Raw genomic sequence first — 8805 nt, 5'->3', positions numbered from 1 at the left:
ATTGGTCCATATGCCTGTTTCTGTAACAATATCATGTCAATGTCATTATTGTAGCTCTGCAATAGTGTATGGAGACCTGATGGATAATTCCTGAAGCCTCTTTCTTTTACTTCAATATTGCTTTGGAAACTATGGTTTTTTATGGCTCTATTTAAATCTTAGGATCATTTGTTTCAGTCCTAAAAAGAAATGTTTTGCATAATTTGATAGGAAATGAAATTTTCTTGCCTGATCGTTGTGGCTAGGACTTCCAAGACAATATTGAATTGAAATTGTGAGAATGGGCAACCTTGTCTTTTCTCAGGTTTTTGTGAGAAGGGTTACAGTTTTTCACCATTGAGTATTTTGCTGGCTATATATATGTCATAAATAGCTATTATTATGTTGAGATATGGTCCCTCTGTACCCACTGTGATAAGAACATTTTTTGCAGATAGGTGTTAATTGTTATCAAATGTTTTTTCTGCATCTTTAGATTATCATATGCTTTTGTGTCCTCTGTTTAGTTGATAAGTTGTATCACTATTGATTGATTGATTTGCATATGTTACACCATCCTTGTGTTCCTGGGATGAACCTAACTTGATAATGGTGTATGATTTTTTTACATGATGTTGGATTCTGTTTGTTAATAATTTCTTAAGGACTTTTACATCTATGTTTATCAATGTTATTGGTCTATAGTTTTCTTTTTAGGTAGTGTCTTTGTCTCGTTTTGTTATCAGGTTGATGTTGGCCTTATGGTGTGAGTTTGGGAGTACTCTCTCCATATGAATCTTTTGGAAGTGTTTGAGGAGGACTGGTATGGATTTTTCTTTGTATGTTTGGTGAAATTCCCCAGTGAAGCTATTTGGGTCTTAATTATTGTTTGCAGGTATTTTTTATTTTATTGATAATTGTATTCCATTTCTGGTGATCTGTCTGTTCAAATGATCATTTTCTTCTTGATGCAATAATGGTGGGCTGAATGTTTCCAGAAACTTCTCCATTTCTTCTAGGTTATCCAGTTTGTTTCCATGCAGTTGCTCATGGTATTACCTTATGATATTTTGCAAATTTGATGTACTCTTTTAGTTTCTAAATTTTCGTTTCTTATGTTTTTTGTGTTCTCTCTCTTTTCTTATTGGTGAGCCTGTTCTGAGTTTTGTCAGTTTTGTTGACTATTTCAAAAAACAGTTTGATTGATTTTTTTCTATTTTTTAATCTTTATTTCAATTCTTTCTCCTTTGATCTTTATTTTCCCACTTTCTGCTGACTTTTAGTTTTGTTTGCTCTTCTCTTCATGATTAGTTTAAATAGAACTTTAGATTAGTTATTTTAAATTGCTCTTATACTTTGAGGCTGACATTGTCAGTGTGAACTTCCCTCTTAAGCCTGCTTTAACTGTATTCCGTAGACTTTGTGTAGTGTTGTGTCATATTTCTCAAGATATTTCTTAATTTCTTCTTTTAATTCATCACCTCCCCAACTTTTTATAGTACCATTTTTTTAATTTATATGCTGTCATTTTTTTCTCTGTTTTTCTGTGATTGATTTCTAATTTCATGGTATTATACTCAGAAAAGATGCTTGAAATAATTTTTATCTTGTTAAATTTGTTGAGGCTTTTCCTGTGCCTCAGTACATAAAGTTTTCTAGAAAATGTTCCATGTGTTCTGGAAAAGAATATATATTCTGTTTTGGGGAAAAATAGTGTTTTGAAAATATCAACCAAATCCAATTATTTTATCATATCTTTTGGTATCTTTGTTCCCTTATTTATTTTCTGTCTGAAAGACCAGTCTAGTTATGGTAATGGGGAGTTATATTCTCCTACTGTGATTGTGCTCCCATCGATTTCTTCCTTTTCTTCTATTAGTGTTTGTTTTATGTATTTAGGTGCTCTTATATTGAGTGCATATATATTAATGAGTATAATATCCTCATTGTGTGTTGCTCCTTTAATCATTATATCATGTCCTTGTTTATCATTCTCTATGGCCTTTGTTGTAAAGCCAATTTTGTGTGAAGTCAGTACTGCTAGTCCTGACTTCTTGTCATGGCCATTTGCATGGAATATATTTTTCCATCTTCTGACTTTGAATTGATGTGTGTTCGTCTTTCTAAATTGGGTCTCTTGTATGCTTCATAATGTAGGGTCCTGTTATATTATCCAATCTGACAATATATATCTTTTGATTGAAGCACTTGTCGGAGCCAGCTGACAATCGATCAGGTCCAGAAACCTGTGCTGCAGGACTGACAAAAGAAAGACAATTCTAGAAGGTAGGGTTGAGAGGGTCTCACTCTAGCCCGCAAGACGCTAAGTCAAGAGTGGACTTCGAGTTTATTTTCAGCAGTTCATTTATATGATTTTAACCCATTAGCTTATACATTCCTGCACGTAGGCAACGGTATTATTTTAGGGTACATTAACAACGTGTACTAAAATCATTAACTTGTATATTGTTACAGACATCATTATTGTTTACAGTTCTCAAATAAACTAAGATTAAGTGTTCCTGAAACCAAGATCACAAACTAAGGTATTGTTTCTCTAAGCTAACATCGTGACTCGTGTACTATTAACTCAGGTGATTGTTCTTCAAGCTAAGATCACTAACTTGTGTGCCGATTGTATCTCTCCTTCCAAAGGTCCTTAGTGACTTAATAGCTCAGGATGTTCCTCAGGCTCTAATGCACCTGGTGCATTCTTCAAAGGGGTGGCGGGACAGAGATTGTCTTTGTTAGAATCAACCTCAGAGCCTGACGCCCTGCACTGTGGGAGTTTAGGCCCAACCTCTGTGCTCGGCAGTCCTCAGGTTATGAGTGGCCCCCCGCAAGCACTAATTCCAATAACATTTGTAAAAATTATTGATAAACTGGTGTTTATTTCCATTTTGAACTTCATTTTCCAGTTGATTTGGTATTTCCTTTATGTTCATTTCTTTATCTTTCTGTGGCTTTATAAGTTTTCTTTTATTATCTTGGTTTTTTCTGGCTTTGTGACTTCATTGTAAGATTTGGACTTATGGTAACCCTGTTTTGTATGTATATTGACCCGTTACTATATCTGTTTATATTAACTGAAATGAATACAAACTCAAACGCATCATACAGAGAACATAAACAAGAAGAAAATACTCTGTTTTGTCCTGTTTCATGCTCTGACACTTAAAAATTTTGATGTCTTTTTTACATCATATTTATACTTTTGTAAGTCATTTTATCTATTGCCTTTCTAATTATGCCTTTATCCTTTCTATAGCATCCTGCTTCTTTATTTTTAGAGTAGATGTTTCATTATTTCTTTTTCTGTTACCAAATAGATTTAGTATTTGCTTTTGTGGAGATTATTTAACTCTCCTTCTATTCTAATGGATACCTTGCTTGAGGTGTTATATTAGATATCAGATTTCTTTCATTCTGGATTTTGAATTTGTCTTGCCACTGCCTTCTGCCTGTTGTATTTGTGTGGGAAACATGTTTCAAAATATAATGTATATAATTATATGTATGTAAAGAATAAGTTCAAATGCAGTAAACAAATTAGGAGAAAACCTATACGTTAAAAAACAGAAAGCATTGATGAAGGAAATTAAAATTGATCCAAAGAAATGAAAAGATCTCTTATGTTAATGATGGGAAACAATGTGGTTGAAACAACCATACTTCCCAAAGGAATCTACATTTAGTATGATTCATGTCAAAATACCCATGAGATTTTTCCATTAAATAGAAGATATAGTTTCAAAATTTATATGTAACCACAAAGATCTTCAGTTGCCAAAATAATCTTGAAAAAGAATTTTAAATATAATAGTGTAAGCTTCTCTGATGTTAAACAGTCCTACAAAGCTTTAGTAACTTAAACTACATGATATTCGCTCAAAAACTGACACCAGTCAAAAGAAGAGAATAGAGTAACGAGATATAATCCCTCACACCTATGATCAATTAACTCATGAAAACGGAAGCAAGAGAATGAAATGAAGAAAAGAGATTCTCCTCAATAAGTAGTGCTGGGCAGATTGAACAAGTGAAAGAGTAGAGTATTTCCTCACATTCTATACAATCAGTAAGCACAGAATTTCTTTCATTTATTAAGTTTACTTATATTCCTTGCACCTGTAATTTATAGATCTATGTTTAGAACTGTTGTTTCACTTATCAAATATATTCCTATTTTATTCTTTTTGGTATAAATTTACAGACAATTGTTTTCCTAATTTCTCTTTCTGATAATGTTCTGTTCCTATATAAAACTGCAATTGATATTTGTTTATTGATTTTGTATTCTGCAAGTTTACTAAGTTTGTTCATTATTTCTAACAGTCACTGGAGGAGTGTATGGAGCTTTCTATCTATGTATATTTAAGTCATCTGTAAAAATTTTACTGCTTGCTTACCAGTTGAATGCCTTTTGTATTTTTTCTTGACTAGTTGTTCTTGCTAAAACTTCTAGTAGTGTAATTTAGGACTTGTGAGATTGAGGTACTTTTCTTATTACTGGACCAGAGGAAAAACTTCCTGTATGTTAATATTGAACTTGAAGATAGTCATGAATTTTTAATATATGGCTTTTATTATGTCTTGTCATATTCTATCTAGAGCGAATTTGTTAAGATTTTTTTAAAAGTTCAGATCAGATCTGTGAATAATTTTCCTACGTATTTTGAGATTGTTAATTTCCAATTATTTGTTATTTAACAGATGGTATCACATTTATTGATTTGCGTATGTTAAATAAAATTTATGAAACAGGACTAAGTCCAACTTAACTATACTTTATAATACTTATAATATGCCATGAATTCAACTTGCTAATATTTACACAGAATGGAATATACACATACTGAAGGAAAAATTTACATTGTAGATTGAGTGAACATTTATTTATTTAAAAATTTTATCTCTCATTTTGAATTTGGCTTATGTTTAATGGAATTTATGTCTAAATAAAGAATACAACTTTTGGTAGAGCTGGATTTACTACAGTTTAGTGATACAAAACCTAGCTTTTATTAACAATTAGTGTACAAAACACTTGCCTTAAAATGCCGCATTATGCTAACAATGCCAACAGTTTCAGGTCTGAGAAACATATTGCTTCCTATAATGCATTACCTGGTCTTTTCCACCGAAACCCACATATACTGTTATTTCTTTGTTTTTGATTGTTTGTTTTCCCCTTAATGGAGGCACTCTTTATTGAACCCAGGATCTTGTTTATAAGTGTAATTATCAACCTCATTTTGGAACACTTAACAGAAGCCCCAATAGTATGGGTTATAAACATGACAAGAAAATTTATTCCTTCTAGGACTGAAAAACTTCTGAGTGAAAGAATGGCAAAAGGTGATAATTCATGAATTACAAACAAAATAAATATGTTATTTGTTTTACTTATAGCACTGAATTACAATTTAAAACAAAAATTACCCCCTTTGGGATTTCTAAAGTTTGATTGATTATTTTAATCTATTTTTATTCCATAAATATTTACCATTTATTAATAAACATACCAAATACACTGATAATTATTCTGCTCATGTTTTGAATATAGAGCTACATATTGTAAAGTAAACAGATAAATAACTACTTCCATTTCCATAAAAAATTGTTTCACTTTAATTACAAATTATAATGTAATAGGTATAAATTTTCTGTACAGGCTTAACATAAATTTCACTTTAAATTCCATAACTTTAAAATTATTTTATATATTTTGTGCATTATTTATACTCTGTTCACAAATCTGGTATAAATTTGTGTACAAAAGAATGGAGATTGGTTTTATTTCATAGACCCAAAAAATTAAATTATTTAAAAAGATTTTGTGGGGATAATATTTGCAGATCACGCTATAAAAATAAGTATCCTATATGTTTCATTTTAACTGGATGAATGAGAAATAAACACTGGCTTAGTGTTACACTTGAGTTGCTAGGAGACCAGTCATTTTGTGATATCACATCTTCTCAAGTTGAGAACCATTGTGATGGCCTAGCAGTTTATCTGTGCAGGCCTGCCAGAACAGCATTTGTAGCTGCAGTGCTCAGAAACATGCAGATTAGAAAAGTAGCAGTAGAAAAAGTTATTTGAAATGGCACCTGTTTCTTCAGAAATTCAAGATGTGTCTCATAAAGATGGCCCAACTGGTTCAGGAAACTATGGTAGATCTCTATTGTGTGATCAAACAATCTCTGGGGACTTGTCTTGAAGTCTATGTTTGAAGAAAATGCTTTTCAGACTTTCTCTGAAGAATCCTTGAATAAAAGACCATGTTACAAACATTGTGTCTCAGAATCAGGTGAAGATAATGATTTTCGTTCTGTGACATTTCCAGGAAAACTCTGGAAAATGGCTGGGAGTGACCAATTTAAATCCATCTGGTGGGGTTATACTGGAACTTCCATAGTGATTGGTGAAGCTGTCTTTAAGAAGGAAGTGTTGGAACGAAAGGCCCCTTTCAGATTATTTGAAACTGGAAGTATGAAAAGTTTACTTAGACAGCTTAACATTTATGGGTTTAGTAAATTGTGGCAGAATTTGCAAAAATCTTCTTGTCTAGCTGACTTTCTGGCAGAAGAGAAAGAAGTCTCTGTTTTAAGCAAGGAATTCAATAATTGTAGTTATGGCTTGGTAACGTATATATAAAATTTTATTTTGTACATCGAAATACGGTAATATAAATGTAAAGCAAGATTTTGAAAATTGTATAAAACTACAAACGCTGAAATTCTTTATCTTTTCTAAAAATTAAGACAGTGCCTTAACTATTCAAGATTATGCGAAACGTTCCTAGCAACTATGAATCTTAAAAGAAATCTAAATGAAGGTATTAAAGCTTTTTTTTTAAAAAAGTTTCTTTCACCGTTGCTGCAAATGCTAACTTCTTAAATTTGATGACTATTCTATTTAAATGTGTATATTCCAAATATGGAATTTCAAAATATAGTCAGCAATGTACACATTTTTATGATAATATCTTTGCATAGTAAACGTGAAATCTGAGGTTTTATAGCTTAGGCTTAATGTAGTCTTGTGTTTTGCTTTAAAATATTACTAAAATTTTTCTCCTTTGGTTTTAGCTACAGTTCTGCCATAATGAAATCTGAAACGAGGCTGTCCCCAGGTATTAGTGAGAATAAAAAGAAGAGTTGTGAATAAAAATGCCTCTCTGGTATTTTCATTGGCTCAAGATTTCAAAAAGAAGCACTTTAAAGCAGGGGGTAATGTGCATAATCATAATTCTGGTTTTGTGGCTGACACTAGTGTAGAAAGTTCATTTTTACTTTCTGCAAATTTAAACATGCCTCTAATAAGAAAGCCGTCTACTAGCCACGTACTTGGTGATACAACTAACCTGATCAGAGGTGATTTTTCTCCTCCATCATCAATGTCAGTTAGACCACCAGAACAATATTGCAGTGGATCAACGTGCTATTTTAAATCAGTTGACCACTGTCCACGGGCACTCTCAAAGCAGCTAAACTGAAGCAAATGGCTGTGTTGTGAACTTCATTACAACTGCAACTTCTAGTTCTCAGTACAGCATCATGTCTCCCATACAGAGCAATTAATTTGGACTAATGGTGGAGCCTTCTACTTTTCCAAAAAGATATCACAACATATCTGCCAATGAAGGTCTTTTTCTAAACTTCAACTGGGAGTACCCCACGGTTTCCAGTGCCAGTGATAGCTGATACATCAGCTACCTCTTTTTCAAGGCCAACTTATCAGCCAACCTCAGTTTATGAATGTCATGCTAATTACAACTGATCTACCAGAGGACTATCAGATTATGCAGGATAACAAAGATTAATATTGATTTGGCATATGTCGACAAATAACTGCAATTTTCTTATTTGAACAACAAACATAGATGTGTACCTGTATTTTCCTTATTTTTTTTTTAAATAGAGTAAAGAGTTATACGGGAGACTAAGATAACATTTAAAGAAAAAAAGAGATATTTGATTGATATTATCATTTGATGGAACAATATGGGTATAATTTTAAATAATTTCTTGGAAGGAAGAATAGAAAATGGAAGAATTTGGAAAAAGAATAAAACATGGAGAGAGGGAAAAGTACTAAGTGATTTCTGGTTCATCCTGGAAAGTATTAAAAGTGTTAAGTCAGGGTAGTTTGGAACGGATGATAAATGCAGGAACTGACCCAGGGATCATGGTCTCTTTTATGTGATTCTTGGAATCATAAAGGTCACATGATGTAGTCTTGGATGGCACAATCAGAATGTGGTAGAATTTAAGAAGTAATTTTATCTATGGTCTTCTTTGTGCTGTTCTCAACGCATTCTAATTGGTGCTTTTTTTCCTGCCCTGAAGAATCTATGCTCTATTTTATAGTCAATAATTTATGCTGCTTTTATGTTCCAGCCAAAGACAAGCTTACATCCTCAGGGTGGCACTTAATGCCTTTCCAACTCTAAGCACACAAACTCAACATAATTTAGTCATTCCTTTATAGATCTGGCATCTGACTACCTTAGCATTTCTTTATGTTTCACTATTTCTGGAGATACATCCATTGAAATACTTGTCAAAAGAGTTAGCTCCAAACTCACAACTTTTGCTCCAGCTAATCCTTGGAGTTAGGATGTACTCCTTTTACCTACTAAGATTTTCCCAGTCCCAGCACAAAAACCACCTCCTCCAGATATAATTTGTCTATCCCCCTTTTCTTGTCTAACTTGGATAATAACACAGTAAGCACAGCACATGCAACAGGATGAGTTTTAGTATTTAGTGAATGAAAAATACATGTTGAATTTAAGCAAAATCTACTTTCCTGAAACAA

At 32.5% G+C, this 8805-nt stretch overlaps 1 long non-coding RNA gene across 1 annotated transcript; it reads left to right on the top strand.

Annotated features, from left to right (window-relative positions):
• The first annotated feature begins 6036 nt into the window (after positions 1–6036).
• Positions 6037–7155, top strand: LOC140695381 (uncharacterized). The gene is made up of 2 exons (XR_012071112.1): positions 6037–6292; positions 7074–7155. It is a non-coding gene; the product is annotated as an uncharacterized lncRNA (long non-coding RNA).
• Positions 7156–8805: the final 1650 nt, after the last annotated feature.

The sequence above is a fragment of the Vicugna pacos genome, unplaced genomic scaffold, assembly GCF_048564905.1.
Source record: "Vicugna pacos unplaced genomic scaffold, VicPac4 scaffold_201, whole genome shotgun sequence".
Classification (NCBI taxonomy): domain Eukaryota; kingdom Metazoa; phylum Chordata; class Mammalia; order Artiodactyla; family Camelidae; genus Vicugna; species Vicugna pacos.
Note: the sequence above shows the minus strand (reverse complement) of the source record. Positions and strands in the feature narration are given on the sequence as shown.